At 39.4% G+C, this 22,129-nt stretch overlaps 1 protein-coding gene across 1 annotated transcript in view; it reads left to right on the top strand.

Annotated features, from left to right (window-relative positions):
• The window catches only part of GDA (guanine deaminase), an 86,030-nt gene that overhangs the window by 11,144 nt on the left and 52,757 nt on the right, over nt 1–22,129 (top strand). The window lies entirely within an intron of this gene.

Below are 22,129 nucleotides of genomic sequence, written 5' to 3'. Positions count from 1 at the left end.
TGACCGTGTTGATTATATGCAGAACAATAATAATAGCAAATACTGAATATGTGTTATAAAGTAAGCCCTGTGTTGAATCCCCCTGATTTTTATGAGGTAAAACTATTACCATTATTTTATAGACAAGGAAACTGAGGCTTTCGGTGTTAACCCTACATCTAAAGTAAGTATCTGATGACTATAAATCAAATGACTTTTCTTTCTCCAATTGCCTTCATAGCTCTCTGTTTTGAGAAAAGCGAACAGCAGATTTACCAGTAGCTTCTCTCACTTAAATTGTTAATACACTCAACTCCTAAGATTAAAGGTAAAGGTAGACTCATCTCCTCTGATATATTCTCTAAGACTGAGCAATAAATGTTGATAGTCTCCCAAAAGATCTTGCTTCATGGATGTCTTTGATCTTGTTTCCTACCATCTAAACAGCCTCACCCTTTTTCTTTTGAAGACATTATTTAGTTGACTTTATTACATTAACAGTAAAATTCTAAAGGATAAATTATGTTAACTTTAAATTTGACTTCTGTTTTAGATACGTTTTAGGAAACCTTTTTGATTTTTGAAGTTGGTGTCCCTACTGGTGAAATGCTAATTTTTAATGAATTAATTATGCATACAGTATTACCTGAAACCATTTCACATGTCTTCTCTACTTCTCTTACTGCAATAGCCCTGCCTCAGGGCCTTTAACATTTCTAGGAAGCAATATTAAAAAAAAGAAAAAAAGTACTACTAAAAACCTTTTGAATAGTAGAGTTGGGTTTTCCCGGCTATGGAGGAGAATTTTTACTTCTTCCTTTATAATGTTCCATATTAGCATTTTTGTTTTGTTTTATTTTCCTTTTGTAATTTAAACTAAATTACTTTGTAAAATCCTTTTTAAATTACTGACTTTTATGGCTCCTTGCCCCGTGACCTAATAATGGGATAAATCCAGTGCTGATCTTGCCCATTCTGTGCCCATCTTCCATATTGTTTTTTTTTCCCCCTGTGGGCCTTTGTTTGTTTTCTTCCTTCTGCTGCATGAAGATCCACTTACTCAAGAATACACAACAAACTCAGTTCAAGTGTTACTCTGGATGACATCACTGCTGACCCGGCTCCCACCCTTCCAATTACAGGCAGAGCTGACCCCCAGCCCCTTTGCACTCTTTTGTGCCCAGTGTCTACTGGGCCCCTCTTTGCGGCTCTTCCTTGAGCCTCTCAATCTCCTCCATCAGCTAACCTTAAAGGCAGGTGCCGTGACTCTCACCTTCGCATCCACAACTCCCAGCAGCTGGTTGGCACTCAGAATATATGGTGCATAAATGGTGCCTGGGTTATTTACAACATAGATTGGAAAGTTCACTTGAGGAGTAAGCAAAATGTACAGCTGGCTAAAAATGTTTTCCAAATAACCAATTGTTTGAGTAAGAACTCTTAGTTTTTTCTAATCTAGGTGCTTGATACAATATTTGGCCACTGGGGAGCTTTGATTAGTTTCATGTCCTGGTGAATAATTAAGAACCCTGGAAGACTAGTTTTTAATTAGAACTCAGAGCCTCTGAAGTTCTCAAATGCCTTTAATTCAGACTATACTGGGAACCTGGAATAATGTAGATTATTAAGGCTTGCTTACTCCCTTTGGTTTTGTATTATGGTTTGTTAAGTGCTTGCTTCTTCAGAAGATGGTAATTTACTTGAAATGTTGCTTGTAAATTGCCACTTACAATTTACAGTCTTGGAACATGGTAGACCCTCAATAAACAATAGCTCTTATTACCCACCTTAAATCGTTCACAGTACTTTGCATGGTGCTTCTATACAAAATAGGCATTGAATTAAATGCATTTGAATGGAAGAATGAATAGAATGGACTGGTATACTCTGTACACCATTCCTTTTGAGGCATAATTCTGGAAGAATAGATGAACTAATCAACATTCTTTACTGTTTGTAGAGAACACAACACAAGAAGTAACGCTGCTAGTGCTTTCTACCCATTGGAGAGATTCTGTTCCTGTATGACTTAATCTGGAAGTTGTTTTCTTCCTGTCAAAGTCTAGGGTGCTCTCATGTAAATCTTGATCATTTTTGAAGTATAAAATGCAAAGAAGCCATTCCAGGTTCCTGACTACTAGGGGCACACAAACTTCCTCAAAGTCCAGCATGGCGTGGGCTCAATGGCCCTGCAGAGCTGGCAGGCTTGGAGCTCATTACAGCTGGTAACAGTTATGAAGAGCAAGAATTTCAGGGTGTTAGGGATAAAGTGGTGAGCAAAAGAGATGCAGTGCCTGCCTTATTTACACTCAAAGTCAATGAGTATGAATAAGTATATAATTTCTAGGAAGGAAAAATGTAGAGTATTACGGAGATGTAAAAACAGAGGACTTAACTTAGTTTGAGGAGATGGGTCAAGGAATACATCCCCGAGGAAGTGACTCTGAGAAATAGAAGCTCTTTTTAAATTCAGGTATCTCAACTTCTGGCCAAATACATTTTCTGCATTATTTAATGTATAAAATCTCCTTTATATACAGCTCCACAAAACTCTAGCTATTATGTATTAAGATCTGAACTGATATGAATACAGCAGTGAGCTATATTTTTCTCTGTCTTTATGTGTGTTCTTTGCTTCTGGCTGTATTTTTTATATGGCACCAAGAGTGTCATTTTTGCCAACCAGGATTCTATCTTTAATAAGTGCAAACACCCCCAGAGTTATTCCAAGAACTCAGGGATAATTAATGTGTTTTCAAGACCACAGCAGTCATTAGTCAAACTTGTGGGTCTAATCCAACTATCCTGTTTGTATTTTTATGGCAACCAGAAAGTGGTATTTGATATCATATTCCCTCATTTTAAAGGGCAAAAAATAAAATCTGTTTTCCCCATTCTTCTGATTTACAATTTGTCTCTTTTCGTTGTACTTGATCACTGGGATATAGTTGTATGAAGTAGCAGAGAGCACCTCTGGGGGCTCAGAATGTGGGGACCCTTATGTTCCCAGGTCTAGAGGATGCATTTTTTAGATTATTATTTTTTCTAAAATATATGGTGAAATGAAAACACATTGTTTTTCTCTGTCATTAAATTACATTACATTAATTACAAAGCCATTCCCAATTTCCCCCAGAAAACCAAATTTTTGCAATTTCTAATTCTAGTGTGAGCTCCCTAGCCTTTTTGTTTTTTTCTATCAGATTGCCTGCCTTCAGGGATTTAGATGAGAGCAGAAAGGCAAAATTTTGGTCCTGCTTGTTTCTGCCAAACAGAATGCCTAGAACTTCATGCCTGTGATTTTGGGAAGCTCTTTAAATAATTAACAGCAGGACAGTTATTCCAGGGTTCGATTTACACAGTCAACATGCACATGTAAGGAAATCATGGTGGTCATCCAGAAAGCATGTATCTAGAACAGTCAAATTAAGTCAAATCGTTGCTCTATTTCTAAAGCAGTACATTTAAAAAAAAAATAAAATTTGAGTCCAGCAAGAAATGCCCATATGACTTGATATCCTGGCCCTCCTTGTCTATGCTTACTTCATCAGGGCTCTAAAATAGACTTGACATTAGAATTCACACAACCAACATGCTGGGGGAGCTTTATTGAATTGCCTGCTTAGCTCAACAATCTCTACTCCTGGAAATGATAAGAAGAACCCAGAACAAACCCAGCTATTGGTCTTGCAAAATCCTCTTCTGTGTGAAGAAGCTGGTCACACCCTTGTACTAGTTCACATTTCCCCACCTCCAAAAGCCAATGCCTTCCTGGCCTGATTCTAAAGTTCTGACCTGCAGCAACATAACAGTGTCACCGAAAAGAGATTAAAGATTAGCAAATAGGTGATCTTAGAAGGGATTCGGAACTGCTTTAGCAAATTGCCAGAATACTTTAGGAGTTTGCTTTGGCGAGACAAAAGCAAACAAAAAACTTATAATAGACACTGGTGACTATAACCTAAGGCTTTCATGTACTCCAGATGTTTGAGAACCGGTATAACGTTTTAATTTCTCCCTTAGCACAGCTGCTAAGAGTAAAAACTTTAGAACCCCACTGCATGGATTTAAATCTTAACTCTACCAGTTACTAGCTATGTGATCTTAAACAAGGCACTCAACCTGTCTGTGTCTTGGTTTCCTCATCTGCAAAATGGGGATAAATGGTACATAACTGATAAGGTTGACTTGGTGATTTGAAGCTGTACATACCCCAGAAAAAACATGTTCTTAAATCTAATCCATTCCTGTGGGTGTGAACCACTGTAAGTAGGATCTTCAGTTGAGGCTACTTCAGTTAAGGTGTGACCCCCTCATTCAGGATGGGACTTAATCCTATTACTGGAGTCTTTTATAAACAGAATGAATACACAGAGAGAGAGAGAGAGAGAGAGAGAGAGAGAGAGGGAGAGAGAGAGAGAGGGAGAGAGAGGGAGAGAGAGAGAAAGTCACATAAGCAAGAAGCTGAAAGCAACGAATACCAGAAGAGAAGGGAAAAACCAGCAGATGCCACCATGTTCCTTGCCCTGTAGCAGAGGAGTTAAGGATTGCTGGCACCTGGTCTTTGGGAAGAAAGCATCATCTTGATACCTTGATTGGACATTTTCACAGCCTCAAATTGTATGCTAATAAATTCCCACTGTTCAAGCCAGCCCATTTCATGACATCTGCTTTACGCAGCCTAGGAAACTAAAACAGTTGCTGCACCACTTAAACAAATTAAAATACATAAGGGACTTAGACTAGTGCCTGGCACATAGTAACTGTTATACAATTGTTTTCCTTTATTAGAAATAATCATTCTCTTATTTTTCTATTCCTTGTTGTTTAAGGTTGCTAGCCTGCTGAAAGCAGATACCATAAAATGGGTTGTCTCTTAACTATGGGAGTTTATTAGCTCACAAGCTTACAGTTTTGAGGCTGAGAAAAATGTCCAAATCAGTGCTTTGTCCCTGAAGACCAGCTGCTGGCGATCCTAGATTCTTCTGTCACGTGGCAAGGCACATGACGGTGTCTGCTGGTCTCTCCCTTCTCTTCTGGGTTTCATTGCTTTCAATTTCTTGCTTCCGTGGCTTTTTCTCTTTGTCTGAATTTCCTTCTCTTATAAAGGACCCCAGTAAGAGGATTAAGACCCACCCTGAATGAGGAGGGTCACATCTTAACTTCAGCCTACACTAAAAGATCCTACTTACAACGAGTCCACACCCATAGGAATAGATTAACTTCAAGAACTTACTTTACTGGGTTCCATACAGCTTCAAACCATCACATTTGTATATTTGCTGAGAAAATTCTATGTCCCGAGAAATGTGTTCAGCACTAGACATATGATGTGAGCAAGACAATTCCTCATAGATTTTACAATCTATGCTTTTATTATGACTGTGGGTTCAATTCTGGTAAATCTTAATCTATGGGAAATCTGAGGTCCTTAAAGGATTTTTATTTTCTTCTATTGGGAAGTCAGGATCATTTGGGCAACTTTGCCTTTTGTGTGAGTTTACTGCTCACGATTCCTATAACAGCTTAATCTTTTTTCATCATTGTTCTTTTTATACCTTGATACTTTCCCTTTTTCACCATTGTCCTTTTAAAACCTTAATGCTTTCCCTTAAATCCTGCACGCCCTACCAAAAAAACTCTTTGGCAGCATATAGTCATTTTGTAGCTGAAGGGCCCCTCAGAGTATTTTGCCCATCATACTTCCAGAGGCCGAAGTTGCTGACATTATTGAGGGCTTACTTTGTGCTAGGCACTCTTTTGAACATTTTACTTATGGTATCTCATTTAATGTTCAAAACAACTTTATAAGGAAGACAATATTTTTATCCTCATTTTATGAATGCATAAACCCATGCCCTGTGAGATTGAATGACATGCCATCAATGTGACACAGCTGAGAGATGTGGGAGCCAGGATTTTAAAATCATATACCTAAAAGAAAAAAGTGCATGCACATAACATGAAATTGAAAGTGCATGAAGGGATTTGTAGTGGATGGTAATTCTCATTCCCATTCCTGTCCCCTGGACATAATATTGCCCCTCCCAAGAGGCAACTATGGTTACATGTTTCCTATGTAGTCTTTCAGAGATAGCATATGAGATATATATATATAAATATGTGTATGTATGTGTGTCTGTGTGTCTGTATATATATTCATATATAATTTTTCCACAAATGATAGGACACTAAATGTACTGCTTAAGGACTTGCTTTTTAAAAAAAGTAATATGTCTAGGACTTTCTTGCATTTCAGTACATAAAGGTATGCCTTATTTTTTCACTATTCCATAATTTTCCATTTTAGAGATGAGTCAGAATTTATTTAACCAGTCTTCTATTAATAAGCATTTAAACATACCAACTTTTTTTGCTATTGCAAAAAATCTCATGATGCTGAGATTTGACCCCAGGTGATCTAACTCCTGATTCCCCACTTCTTGGCCAGCCTTCTACATTGCTTTCTGCTAAGAACTTTTCACTGTATTCTGGAAAATGATGAGTAGATGGAACCTTCTCAAGGAGAGGAGCAGTAGATTATCTGTGCTCTAAGATAACTGGTCACTGCTGGGAAGGGAGCTTGGATGGCAGTGAGCTTGGAAGTAAGGAAAGTCTATTCAGTAATGAATACTCAATTCCCACTTCCCTGTTTGCTCTCTGGACAATTTGATCTCATATGTATTCAACCTGTGCAACTCCAGGGACCCCACCTCCTTTCCACTCCAACCACCAGACTGGTCTCACTTGGAATCTTCACAGCACGACTAGGACTTGTCCCTTGTCTTGTTTCCAGCCCCTGATTTTCACTGGGACTGGGCGTTGCCCTGTTCTTGTCTGTCTGGTTTTGATAGAAAAATAGAAATAGCGGAAGAGAAAGTCAACAATTCCTGAATACTTACTTCATGCTTGGCACTTCTCATTCATGACCTTGCTTGATCTTCTGAAGAATTATTGTCCTGTTTTATATGTGAGAAAACTGATCCTTAAAAAAGCTAAATAACTGTCGAAGGATAAGCAGCTAGGAAAAAGCAAAAGAGACAGGAGGCAAACCCTTTCTGATTCCTGAGCCAGAACTCTCAGCCATCATATGATACTACCTTTGGATTTTCAGAGGGAGCTGACTTGGGGTTGATTCCCTTAGCTTCTCCACATTGGGTTAAGGTGAGGGTTAAAGTTAAGGCTGGAGTTAGGGTTCCCACTGGCACCTCCCCTCTATCCCTGATTCCCTGCCTGGATGAGGCCTGCTTTGGAATTGGTGGCATCTGGGGACTGGGGTGGAGGGCAAGGAGCTCAGCTCTGCCTGGATTCTCTGCAACCATATTGTCAATTTCATGTGTTTAAGGTCAGGACTTTGCAAGCCACTTCCTCTTTATTTTTCTTTTCCAATCCTGATATTTAAAAAATTTTCTTTAACCCCTTTGCTCTGGATTGCTAATTTGCTCTAGATGTAATACACTCCCTCTTTTTTGAAATCCCCTCTCCTTTCTTCTCTTCCTTCTTGAATTCTTCCTTCCAATCTTCCTGTAAACAGTTATTTGAGTGCCTTTGTGTGTCTAGCACTCTGTTTGGTGCTAGAGATACCAAGGTACACAAATGCCACTGTTTTACGCTGCCTTAGGGGGGACCCAGATGAACTAACTCCAAATTATAATACAGTGAACTAAGGGCCTATATTAGTTCTCTATAGCTGCTGTAACAAAGTTAGCAGTGTAGCACCTTGCTAAGGTGGTCACATTCCCTTCTTGTTCTGTGATTGTGATTACATTTAGGACCCACCTGGATAATCAAGAATAACCACCCACCACCTCCACCACCATCAAGAGTCTTCACTTAGCCGTATCTGCAAAGTCTCTTTTACCACATAAGGCAGAATTCACAGTAACCAGAGATTAGGGCCTGTGTGTTCATATTCAGTTACCACAGTGCTACGGGCAAATGCATGCAAACAGTGGTGAAGGGGCACCTTGGATAGCCTGAGAGGGCAAGTCAGAAAGGCCTCCCAGATGAAGTGACTTTGTAAAAAGGGAGTGGGATTGAGCCTCCATGACATTACTCCTTAATCCAGCCTCTCCAACTGTACCTGTTATAACTCTTTTCCTGGTTCCTCTTACTTCTCCAGGCTCTTGAAATCAGCCCCAAGCCTTAGCGCTCCCCTGCTGGCCCTTCTTACGCCACCTTCTCCTCCCCAGGTATCTTAGCCTCCCCATAGGGCTTACACTGACCTTTCCAAACACTGGCTTTCAATCTCCATCTTCAGACCTGGTCACACCGTCTGTTGGACAGTGTGCCCTGGGACTCTTACTCCCCTACATCATCTTTCCTCCACACCCAAACCAGAATCTTCCTTGGCTTCCATAGTTTTGGCCTTTCGTCCTCAGTCTCCCATTCGGAGACTTAATGTTTGTATATATCCCCAACCATTCCCTCCAGACCCTGTGCTTCCAAGTTTGCTTCTCTTTCTGCTCCTCCCTGCACTGGCCATGGCCTCCACCCAGATGAGCTGTTCAAATGCTTGGCTGAGGGTTCTCCCTCTCTCCAGGCTCTCCTCCCAACTTCAGTACCACTGCTCCTTTAATTTTCATTATGTGACTCTGGGTTAAAAACTTCTAGAGAATACATTTCAGATTCCTTGATGTGTCACTTCAAGGTTCTCCTGAGTCCAGGCCCTACATCTCATTCATTCATTCAACAAATGTTCTCAAGGCATCTGTTGTGTGCAAGGCACTGTGCCAGGCCACTAGGAGTGTGGCAGTGAGTAAAAATAGCCATCTCCACCCTTGTGAAATTTTCTATCTAATGGAAAAGACAAAGATGAAGAAAATAATCAATAATTATGAATAAATGTGAAATTGTGAAATTGCAACTATAATAAAATAATAGCTCATACTTATTTAATGCTTGCCATGTACCCAGAACCATCCTAAAAATTTCATATATTATTCCAGCAATCTGCACAACATGCTCATAACTAGTATATCCCTACTTTATGATGAAGAAAATAAGCACAGAGAGTTTAAGTGACTTGCCCAAATTCACACAGCTGGAAAGAATTTAGCCAGGCTGTCTGGCTCCAGATTTTATGTACTTAATCAATATATTGTATTTCTATAAAAGAGAGGTGCGTGGTGCTTTGAGAATCCCTAACTGGAGTGGTGGTGGCTGATCTGACCTGGTCAGGGAAGCCTTCCTAAGAAAGGGACAGCTAAACAGAAAGAGGAAGGATGAGTTGAGGTTAATTAGGCAAGAGGACAGGAAAAGTGTCCCACCCAGAGGGAAGGTCATGTGTAAAGCCCCATGGCAGGGGGAACAGGACACTTATAGGGTCTGAAGGGAGACCACTGTGGTCAAGCAGAGAGAGCAAGTGGAGGGAGGATCAAGGCCTGGGGGTCCTGGGTGCCAAACCACCCAGAAGCCTGGCAGGCCATGTTCCAAACATTTTTCTTTATCCTAAAATCAATGGGAATCCATTGAGGTTTTAAGCAGGGGGTAAGAAGGAGAGATGTGTCAACCATTTCTGATTGGGTCTTGCATTGATGAGGTCTCATTCTCTAGAATGGGGAACCCTGGAAAAGAACCAGGTGGGAATGAAAGCACAGACTCAATTTTGGACAATTTGACTTTGAGAAAACCTTTTGAGAAAACCTAATCAAATATCAAGAAAAATTTCGGATGTATAGATCTGGAGCTTATAGAGGAATTCTGGGCTGTACCTGTAAGTTTGGGTGAATAGTAGGTGCCCTAATGAAAGAAATGTTTCCTTTCATATGAAGGATGGAAGGGCCCAGCCCTTGTTCCATTGACTTTTTTTGCAGCTGAGAAATGAACTTGTTGAAGGACTTCTTTCCTGCTAAAGAAAAATTCGAGGATCTATTTGTGAGGTCTATGCTAATTTTTTGTAGCACATTTGAAAGTGGGGGGATAATCAGGCAGAGTGGGAGGAATTAATTTTAGATTCCTTCTCTATTTTCTACTTTTTACAACAGAATATCATTAAGGACTATTTTATCCTCCAATGATAGGAAAAAGGTTTTGGAAATTGTGATTTGAGTCTATTAAAAGGAAACTGATTTAAAAAAAAACAACTGTGGGCTGGCTTCTTCCAACCAATGAACCTTGAGACTACAATGTAGCTTCAGTGTTCAGGTCAAAATGGATTGTATTTATCTATTGTTGCATAACGAACTACCCCAAAACTTAGGTGCTCAAAACAGTAGTAGAAGTGTGTTATCCTCACAGTTTCTTTGGATCAGGAATTAAAAGAAACTGGCAGTGCAGACCTTGGGATCTCTCCTGAGGTAGCAGTCAAGATTTTTGCCAGGGCTGTAGTCATCTGAAGGCTGGACTGGGGCTGAAGGGTCTCTTTCCAAGATGGTGCACTCTCAGGGCTGGCAAGCTGGAGCTGGTTGTTGTCAGGAATCTTGGTTCCTCCCCATGAGATCCTCTCCTGGGATGTTTTGAATATCCTGATGACCTGACTGAGAGCTTCTCCCAGGGCAAGCCATCCAAGAGTGGAAGAGCCAGGTGGATGCCATCCTTTTTATGAGGTAGCCTTGGAAGTCATATAGCATCAGGAGCTCTTCATTCCAAGCCTGTCACTAAGTCTGACCCACATCAAAGGAGGGGTGGAGAACTCTGCTCCACCTTTTGAAGGGAGGAGTTTCAGAGAATTTGTGGACGTTTTAGAACCACCATATGTATACTGAGAATCTGAGTGGTGGAAGGAGCTTCTCCTCTTACCCTATGTAGGAATTAATTTCTGATACAACATCCCTGACAGATGGTCATCCAGCCTCTGCACCGGCAATTCCAACTACGAGGAGTCCCCTACATTGTGAGTCAGTGGATCCCATTTATATCCAGTTCTAATTGTTAGAAGTTTCTTCTGTTCATGAAATTGAAAGCTTTAGTGCAGGGTTTTCAGTGATTGGAGTGATTCTGCTGCTCAGGAATGACATTTTTAAGTGATGGCTTTTCCACTGTTGGTGGCCTTGACCATTTTCTGACTTTTCTCTCCTCAAGAGGAAATAATGTTAGTTCCATTTTGAATTTCCTGATGTGTTTTAATTCAAGGTTTTCCACATCCTGGTCCCCTTCCTTCAAAAACATTCCAGTTCAGCTTATTCCCCTCACTCCTCCTCACCCCCAAACTGAACACAGACTATAGGGCCTGTACCCCAAGCAAAGTCTAAACGGACACACAGAAAGGCAATCCTCATTTTTGCATGATAGTGCAGGCCTGAAAAAATGTCATGCAAGCTGAAAGCATGCAAAATGATCTTAATAGTCAATGGAAAAATAATGATTGTTCTGTGACCTTGAAAATTTTTTGTCAAAACATTAAAAGCTCTTATTATTGGTTCTAAGTGTATAGGGAAATACAGTAATAGTAAAACTAATATTTATTTAAGATGCCATGATTTAAAACATTAGAAACATTGAGGAGTCATGTGTTTGATTTCTTGTTTTAAAAACTTATCAAGAGTAGTTCGAACAGTACTTGTTTTCTTCTTTTCCTCATGTAATTTACAGTATGAAGTGTTTCTTTTCTATACCTTGGTGAATTGCAATGTTCACTTCTCAACATTGGCTCAGCTTCCAGCATTTTATCTTTTGTGGTTTCTATGTTGTGAGATATTTTTGAGATATTTCTCTGAGAGTTACTTTAATGTGAGGTGTTTGCTGGTGTCCCTGCTTTGCCTGTTTGCATCGATAAGTTCACCTTTGCTAGGTTCCTCTGGCTACACATCTTGTCTCTTGAGTGGGCAGCAGTGTCAACATTCTCACCATCAGCTATTTCCTCTTGTAACTCTGTTTTTGTTCTATTCCCATTTTACTTTCTGCATTATTATTTTTCATTTCTTTGCTGCACCTTCATCTTTGTTGACCAATTTCCTCTTTCAATTACCTATTTTTATAAAATGCCACATGGGTTTTTCATCACGGGACAAGGAGATAACAATTATGCACACTGCTGTCTGTGCATGAACTCAATAACAGATGACCCTTCATCAACAGACTTGGTTTTGATCATGATTAGTTGCTGATCATGATGTGCATCTGTTATTTACAAAGTGATTTTGGATTGTAGAGCTAGCAGCCAAGTTTGTACTTTATGCAGTTACTCACAGTTAATATATTATGGTAACTGATAATTTGAACTGTGTTGTTGGGCGACTGATATTATTTAACTAAACCTTGGTAATTGAACTTCATGTGTTTCAAAACCATGCAGAGCAAGGACTGCTTTCATTTCTAATAAAAATGGATTTTTATTGTGCCACACTGCTGGCTTATTTGGAGCTCATGGTCCTTGATCTTGCCAAGCTTCATATACCTTTACCTATGCATTTGATTTTTTTAAATGTAAATGAGGGATTTTACTTACCTTCCTGTTGTGCTTAATCTTGTTAGTTTTAGCATATGACTGTCATTTTAAAACTGCATTGTTCAATCTAGGGAAGAAACTGACTCTTCCAAATTGCTATTCCTTTCACATATAAGAGTTGACAAGAACATGGCTGGGCAGAGCTCTGTGATATGTCTGTCTCTAGAATTCTCCAGTCATGCATCCCTCATCCTCTTAACACCTTTTGAGTGGGAATATATAACCAGATACAAATCTCTCCAATTCTGCTGTCCTCCATCCTGCTTTTTCTCAGCTTGTCCAACTATGTTATCAGGTACCATCAGATGGTTTTCTGAAATCAGGGCATATCATGTCAGCAGTTGACTCCTGAAATACCATTCTGGTTACCTTATCAAAAATTAATACTATTGATAACATCTTACATTTATAGAGAAATTTTACAGTCCACGGGCTGTTTGACATCTCTTTTTAAAAATATTTTGACTTTATGATGTTGAAGTTAGATAAGACAGGTATTATTGCCATATTTTCAAAAACTGTGGGGCAGAGAGGTTAAGGAATTTGTCCTTGTTCACAGAGCTAGTAAGTGGCAGAATCGTGATTCTTCAGTAAATCCAGTGTCTTTACTAGTCCAAACTATCTCAAATGAGGTGTCTATAGAAAAACAAAAGGGTTGCTGCAGTTTTTTTCCTTTAATAATTTATTAGAACAGCCCAGCCCAATAACCCCCCTTCTACAGGGTCTCTAAGTAGATTTCATGTTTTTAAAAAATGACCAAAAGTGTAGGCTTGTGTAGCCAGTATTTTGGGGCATGGCTGCACTTTCTTATTTATATCTATTATCTGATGCTATTTGTTGAGATAAACTTTGTGGTCAGTTGAAATCACCTTTCACCTTTCAAAAATGAGACTGAGTGCTTTTCCTGAATTCATTGTCAGTTGTCCAACTGCTGAATTTAGTCTTTGAAGATATCTTCTGTGAGGCAGCTGCTGAAATTATTAGCTTGTTTAATGATTTCTGGATTCAAATGTCATTTGACATTGGCTCTGAGAGTTGTTTTGAAGAGTGAATTTGACTCAGGGCTTGGTGCTTACTATACACCCATCTAAATGGTTCCCTATTCTACAAATTGGTTAAGGGATTCTGAATTTAGGAAACAAGTACATTAGGGAGTAATAGTTCGTATCCCAAAGGGATTCACAAATTATCAAGTTGTGGTGGTTTGGGGTTATGTACCTCAGAAAAACATGCTTTTAATCTTAATCCATTGCCATGGGTGTGAACCCATTGGAAATACAACCATTTGATGAAGTTATTTTTAGTTATTATATGGTCAGCTGAATCAGGATAAATCTTAATCCTATTACTGGAGGCCTTATAGAGAAGGCCACAAAGAGAAGTCACTGAGGAGAAGCAAGAAGCTGGAAGTCAACAGAACCTGGAAGAGAAAGGAGAAGATGCTGCCATTTACGTTACCATATGACAGAAAAGCCAAGGAACCCCAAAGATTGCTGGCCAGTCAGAAGATACTGACCTTGGGAGGAAGCAAGCCTTTTAGCCTCTGAAACTGTAAGCCAGTAAATTCCTATTGTTGAGCCAACCCATTATAAGGCATTTATTTTAGCAGCTAGGAAACTAAAACAACAAATTCAACATCTTGAAAAAAAAAAAAAGGGCAAACATGACCTCATGTTAGATGGCTGGTGTGGGGTGCTACAAATGTTGGATCTGCGTCATTCCATTTTCTCATTGCCTCCACGTCTTCGGTAGTTTTTCTTTTTAGTCATTTGGGTTTTCTACACATTATGAGCATTTTGAGTAATATGGATTTTGATGTTTTTTAAAAATAATATTTATGATAAGCGAGGAATTTATTTTTACTCATACGTATTTTTCTTGTGATCTTTGTGCATTTTACCCAATTATTTTTTGGAAGTGAGTTTTCTTTTTAATTAAGTCATGGAGTAGAAACAAAAACGCAGTTGTACAGTGCCATAGGATTTATTATAGTCATCCGGCCCCTTATTTATAACTCCCTTCTGGTGAACCCTGGTTCCTATTGTCCACAAAATATTTGTTTATATGCTGTTACCCCTATGTGTAATCAGTCTCCTGACCCTGGGGCTGCCTCTGTAGTGTGGCCTGGCCCTGCCCACTCAAACTGCCTCCTTGACTTCCCTGCCTGTTGAGCCCCAGGTCCACTGGTCCCAAAGCCATCACCCATAGTCACCCCTTAGAACCAACTGCCTCTTCATTCCTAGCCTTATCTGGGCCGTCAGCCCAGGCTATACCCAGGGAAGGGAAGGAAAAGGAGAGGCACTGTGGTAGTTTGGAGCTGTTATGTACTCCACAAAAGGCCAGGTTCTTTACTCCATCGCTGTGGGTGCAGACCTATTGTAGATGGGACCTTTAGATTAGGTTATTTCTATTGAGATGTGACCCAATTCATTCAGGGTGGGTCTTAATCCCCTTATAGAAGTCCTTTTATAAGAGATGAAATTCAGAGAAGAACACAGAGAAAAGCCCCAGAGAAGCTAAGAAAGGACCCACAGAAGCTCAAAGAGGAAGCCACTGAAGCCAGAGGCTGAAAGCAACGAAACCATGAGTGAGGGATCAGCAGACGTCGCCATGTGCCTTCCCATGTGACAGAGGTGTCCTGGATGCTAGCAGCCTGTCTTCAGAGTGCAGATAACATCCTGTTGATGCCTTGAGTTGGACATTTTCATGACCTAAGAACTGTAAATTGTAAGTTAATAAATCCCCATTGTAAAAGCCAACTCATTTCTGGTATATTGCATTCTGACAGTTTTACCAAATCAAAACAGACACCAAGAAATAGTTCATGAAGAAAAAGAGAAAGGAAAGGGGAGTGCTGTTTTATTTATTTTTGTATGAAAGAGTTTTAAAAAATAATGATGAGTATAGCATAGTATTTAATAGCACTGGGCCTGGAGCCAGACTGTGGTTCAGATTCTGTCTTCACCGTGAATTGGCTGTGTAATCTTGGGCCAGGTACATAAGTCTCTATGCCTCAGTTTTCTCATCTGAAATGGGGCCAGTAATAGTTCCTGCCTCTTAGGGTTCTTGTGAGGTTTAAACGAGGTAATATGTGCAAAGTACATAGGATAGTGTCTGACATACAGTAAGCACAGTGAAGTATTTTTATTATCCACCATCCCATCATTTTGGAATATGTTTTATTTTCCAATAAAAAGTTGTTAAATACTGTTGCAGTTTGCTAATGCTGCCGTTACGCAAAATACCAGAAATGGATTGGCTTTTATAAAGGGGATTTATTAGGTTACAAAGTTACAGCGCTAAGGCCATGAAGATGTTCAAATTAAGACATCAACAAGAGGATACCTTCACTGAAGAATGGCTGATGGCATCTGGAACACCTCTGTCAGCTGGGAAGGCACGTGGCTGGCATCTCCTAGTCCTTTGCTCCCAGGTTGTGTTTCAAAATGACTTTCTGTAAAATGTCTCTGGGCTTCTGCCTTAGCTCCTCTCTCTCAGCTCCTGTGCATCCTTGTTTCTTTCTCCCAAGATGTTTCTCTCTAAGCGTCTGGGGGTTCTCACTTAGCTTCTCTGGGGCAACTCTGGGCTTCATCTCTTAGCTTAGCATCTCCAGACATCCTTCTGTCTGCATTTCCAAGCATCTCCAAGAGTCAGTGTCAATATCTGTCGGCTCTTAGCTTCTCTTAAGTACTTCAGTGAACTAATCAAGACCCACCCTGAATGGGTGGAGCCATATTTCCATGAAAATAATTTAATCCGAGTTCTCACCCACAGTTGAGTGGGTCACATCTCCATGAAAACACTCAATCAAACCATTTCCACCCAACAAGATTGGGTTAAAAGATCACGGCTCTTCTGGGGTCCATGACAGATCCAAACTGGTACAAATACCAACAAATAGTGATGTCTTCTGTAGAGATTAGAAAAATTACTAAAGTACTTTTTTCACTATCAAGAAGTATATGTTTTCCATAGCAAAATGGAGCTCTGTGAGGCAATGAGAATCTGTATTCTTCCAAGCATATTTGATCAGCCCAATGGTGAAAGGAAAATTTGTTAAAAGTTATTACCAATTGAAAGTCAGTAATAAATAAAGATGAAGTTTCCCAAAGATGCTAGTGTAAGTCTCTGGGATTGTTTTCAAATTATACCATTTTAATGTATATACATCTTTTTAGAATCTATAACAAGGGGTTAGCAAACTATAGCCCATGGGCCAAATCCAGTCCACCACCTGATTTCACGTGGCTTGCAAGATAAAAATGGTTTTTACATTTGTAAATGGTTGGAAAAAAATAAAAACAAAAAAGTAATATTTTTGACAAGTGAAAATTATATAGAATGCAAATTTTCTTTTCCATAAGTAAAGTTTTATTGGAGTACAGCCATACACATTTGTTTATGTGTTGTCTATAGCTGTTTTCATGCTACAATGGCAGAGTTGAGTAGCTGGGACAGAGACCACGTGACCCACAAAGCCTAAAACATTTACTGTTTTGCTCTTTACAGAAAGTTTGCTGACCCTTGGTTTATGCCATGAGAGAGGCAACCATTGAGGTTGAGAAGAATCTCCAGGAGAAGGTTTACTTGGGTCTATTCCAGCCAATCCTCCTGGCTTGCCCTGGGACCCTGGGCAACTCACAGGGCATGGCCCCTTTCCTCATCTGTAAAATGAGAATATTGGACCAGAAGATCTAAGTCCCTCTTGCTACTCTTTGGTGCCTTTGCAACAAAATTTAGTCCATTCTACCTGTACAGGCTGACAGTTTTTTTCCTTTTTAAGGCAATCTCACTTCTTTCTTTTACACTCATTTGTTTGATGTGAATTGATCTAATATGGCATCTGAAATCTTCGGAAATCTTTGAGGCTTCATATTTTTATTGGACTTGATTTCTCATTACACTACCTAAGAGTGGAGTTTTGTGTAATGGGTTGCGATATATGTTCCCTTATTTTGTTGGATGGCTGAGCTATTTCACGGTGGCCCGAAGAGGAGGTTACTCTGTTCTATAGCAACAAGTGTCTTGCCTGAATCTGCCATCTGGTGTTTGAAGCCTCTATCTTGCAGAGATTTTTCTTCTTTAGCAGATAATCATTACTCATTTGCCTTTGGCTTTGGCATTCCTGACACTCTTGTTATTGCTCATCCTAAACAGTCCAGTTTCAAGTAAAAGAGCACTTGGAGTTGTTTGCTTACAAAAGGGACTCAGTTTCCTCATCTGGAAAACAAGGGGGTTGGACGAGAAGGTTCCACCTATGGGAGCCATCTATGATTTTATGAAATTCGTTTTTTAATGACTTGTGTGTGTGCTTGACAGCCCACCTAGATGGTGAGCTGTGAGGAGTAGTCACTCACCAGACACAGTAGGCACTCACCAGATGGGGAATGATTAAATAGGTGAATGAATGGCTGCATAAGCCCAGGATATGTCAGGAAGAAAGAGGCATTGCCTTTTTATTCCTCCAAAATATCTGCAGCAATTTCCTAAATATAAAATGTAAAGCCTGTAGTATCATGACGTACAAGGCCCTGGCTACCTCCCTAATCTGATTTCCTATTACTCTTTCTTAAAGTCCTTGTACTGTATCCTCACTGGCCTGCCTGATATTTCAAAACATGCTAAGCACATTCCATTTTGGGGCTCTTCCTCTTTCCAGAATATCCTAGGGTTTACCTCTTCCTTTATGCAAATCTCTGTTCAAACACCACCTCTCAGAGACACCATCATACCCTACATTCTAGTTCATTCATTTACCTTGCTTTGTTTTTCCTCATAGCACATATTACTCTATGCAATATGCCTTATATTCTTCTATCAGTGTATTGTTCCTAGTCTTTGGAGTCATGCTTCTCTCAAAGCAGCCACTCAGGAAGTATTTGTTGAGTGAATACATGAATAAAAGCAAGGGAAAAAAGTTGTTAGAACTTAATTTGTGAATTAAAGTTCTCCCAACCCAGTGCTCCAATGGTATTTAAAGTACACTCTTATCTATAATACACCTTGTAGCTTTTTGCCTCTGTGGCTCTGCTCTTATCACTAGTCACCTCTTCTATCCCTTTATCACCAATACCAGATACTAATCAAGCACAAGTCCTACCCATCATTGTCCAGTTTTTGCCTTTTACTTGAAACCTCCATTGACCACACCCACTGTTTCTCCATGTGAACTGTGGAGGTCTGTTACACTCCCTCATCAGTCTGATGCAGTATCTATCTCTGTGCATTTTCTCTCCCCAACCATAAGCTTCGTAAGTAGAGATTATACCTATATAGTTCTATTTTTCATCTTTTACATTTTCTTGTATATTTTAAATGGGATTAACTGTTTTAGCAAGAGTAAAACATTTGTTATTAACGATTTTGAATCCAAAGGTGTAGAGATGAAAGGAAAAATCACCTCCAAAGTATACTATAAGGAGATAATGACCACTGTCAACATTTAGATACATCACCTCCCAACACACACACACAACCACACACACACCACACACACATACCCCATACTCTTAACAAAATGTGATTTTCTCATAACATGTTATCAAGTAACCTACATTTTTTAAAAAAGTCTTAATATTGTAACAAGTATACTTTCCCATTCAGTAAATATAAGTCTTCATTTTCACTTTCAATCGCTGCAGTGTTCAGTTGTACTTAACCAACCTCTTATTGACTGACTTTGAGATCGTTTATGATTTTTCACATTTGCACATGTGCTACATTCACTTTTGGGGGAGGTGGAGTGGATGATTTGAAAAGAGGGTAGATTTGAAATCGTCATTGTGGAGGGCTGAAACTTGAGTTGACTAAAGATACATGTCCTTCTCACATTTTTTTTTTTTTTTGCTAATATACCCCCTAAAAGAATTTTGAAAAACTTTGTACACCCTTGCACTTTTAAAAGTTGATATATATATAATTTTTCCTAAATGTAAATATTTGTAAAACTCATAATTTCTGGCACACTATAAATATGTAAACATTAAAATTGAACAGGGATGTTACTTTTAAAGATGTATCCAATGGATTCAAAATAGTGATATGATATCTATGTTTATCCATTTTTAAAAAATAATAAGCTAGCTCTACTTTAATGATCTTAAGTGTTGTATAGTCCCCTTTTCTTCTTGAATTCATAATTCTATTCCTCTTTCGTTACAGAGTTTGTACTAATGTAATATATTTTTACACTTGAAAGTCTTTTATTGATCAACCTGTTATATTTCTTTGGAACGAAATTTGGGTGCATAAATGTAAACATTTAAAATTTCCTGGGCCATAAGTAAATTTACAAATATATATCACAAATACTGAAAGGTAATTTGTTAAATGTAAAAGAGACTATTTTATCCTCCAACTAGAAAATACATCTATTGATGAAAGTACATAGTGGTGGAATAAAATAGGTGGCAGCATTAATATTTTTCCTATTTTTAATTTTTATATGTGTAACTGCTGAGAAACATTTTCACATGAATTAAGAAAATGAGAGTGGAAGGAGTTTTGTTATAGCAATCTCTCTCAACTCTTTGAACTCCTGAGTTAGTTGCTAAAATTTGCATATTGATGAATCACCAAAAATATTTTTAATGATCTGTCAGTTGATAAGCAATAGATCTTCCATCAGTTTTCTTGATGGTAAAGACTCTAGTGCTAGAGAAATGTAGTAGGGTGCAAGGCACAAATCATGTTTGGAGCTCATTTGAGTGTGGTGATTGTGGATAATCCATCTGCCAGGTTATGTACCTTGCTCCAATGCTCCTGGGTTACTCAGGTGCAGCCCAGAGAAAAGGAGAGTTGATTTAAACAGGGTTGGAATTTTACCGGATGTGTGTTAACTGAAAGACGAAGGAAGTAAGAAATAATAGATGGTGGAATCTAAGTAGGCCAAGGAAAGTGGTGAAAAGAAAGGGCTGAAGGATAGGGAAAAACTAGAGGAGAGAAAGTAAAGGGGGGACTTGGTGAGCTGGAAGATTGGTTGGAGTAGCTGAAGCTTGACAAACAGGAAAGAGAGAAGAATGTGGTCACAGCATAAGGTGTGTGACTCAGTGGTTCTGGAGGTGTAGCAGTTGTGGGTCATGAACACGTCCAAAATGTGACCATGGGTTTGATAGCTGAAGTGAAGTGGAACAAATCACTGAGGACGAGTTCGTGGAAATGGGTGGCTATGGTGTTAGAAAGGTTGTCTATGTTGATATTGAAATCACAAGGGTTGAAGGCGGGGCCTGGAGTGAAGAGAAAGATGGCGAGCCAGGTGGCAACAAATTTGAAGAATGAGAAGATGGTTGGTAAAGGAGAGCATCGAAGAGAGGAGAAAGATGGTATAGCTTAAAAAAGCAAATCCTTTCGTTTACAAGAAGCTGGAGAAAATATGGCTTGAAATCTGCCATTGGGAATATGGATGGTAAAAACTCACCCCTGGCCTTTCCTCTTGAGAAGCAGAGGGGAAGATGTGTCCTTGTGGACAGCTCCAACTCTGGAAAGAGAGAAGCTCAGAGCAGATAATCAAGATACAGGGGAGTGTGTGGCTTATGGAGGGATAGTAATGGAGGTCACAGTGGAGTGTTTTGGTAGGATGGGGAGTGGTGGGAGCTTGGTCAGGGGCAGGAAGTATAGAGCTTTATGAAGATAATGGTGCATATGAAGAGTCCTGGTGTGTTTGTGAGGGGCAGTGAATTTTAGCTTGGGTGTGGACTGAAGAAAACAAGAATAAAGAGTAGGTGGATTTATTCCAGCAGTCTTTAAGGAGTTGGGCCTTTGCCTGACTCCTAAGCATCTGCTACAAATTGATAGATGTGTCTCACTTGGCTGGAATAATAGAGATTTACATGCTGCAGACTATGCTGAATCATAATTTTAATATATTTTTGCTTTTTTATCACCAGTATCTCATTTGGGATGACTTTTGCATCTACATTATTAAATAACAAGTGGCATAGGTCTGTAATTTCCTTACAATATGCATATTTATGTTATATCTTTGTGCGGTTTGTCAGATTTTGTTGTGAGGATTATGCTAGTTTTGTGGAAATAGAGAGGTTTCTACTCCCTCTCCATCTCAGGAGCTCTTTCCATGGCACAGACATTATCTGTTCTTTGTAAGTCTGAAACCATTTTGCTGTGAAATTCTCTGAAACTGTGTTCTTCTATATGGCAGCCACTAGTCACGTTGAACACTTAAAATGTGGCTAGTGCAACTGAGGAATGGAACTTTCAGTTTATTTTAAATTAATTTATATTAACATTTAAAAAGTACTCATTTCAGTTTTGGAAAACTTCTAGTATGTTTGGAATGACACTAAAATACATATTTTAATTTCATGAATTCTAAATACATGTCAAGTATCTGATGAAAATTGAGTGACTGAATTAAAATGTACTTTAGGGACTCGGGCAAGATGGCGGCATAGAGAGGAGTGGAAGCTAAGTAGTCCCCCTGGAACAACTACAAAAAACCAGAAACAACTAGTAAATAATCCAGAATAACTGCGGGGGGACAAACAAGACCATCCATTCATCATACACCAACCTGAATTGGGAGGAATGCCCGAGAACACAGCATAAAATCTGTAAGTAAAACCTGCGGAACCAGATCGGGAGACCCCCTCCCCCATAGCCCGAGCTGCAAAGCCTCGTGGTGCCACAGAGAATCTCTCTCCCAGCAAGCGAATACAGCTCAGCTGAGCTCCAACTGGGGTTTTAAGTAGCGAGTGTGAACTGCTCACTACAGGTACGCAGCCCCAAAAAACAGACAGAGGCTTT

This window comes from Choloepus didactylus, chromosome 10 (genome assembly GCF_015220235.1).
Source record: "Choloepus didactylus isolate mChoDid1 chromosome 10, mChoDid1.pri, whole genome shotgun sequence".
Classification (NCBI taxonomy): domain Eukaryota; kingdom Metazoa; phylum Chordata; class Mammalia; order Pilosa; family Megalonychidae; genus Choloepus; species Choloepus didactylus.
This window is presented reverse-complemented; position numbering and strand designations above follow the sequence as displayed.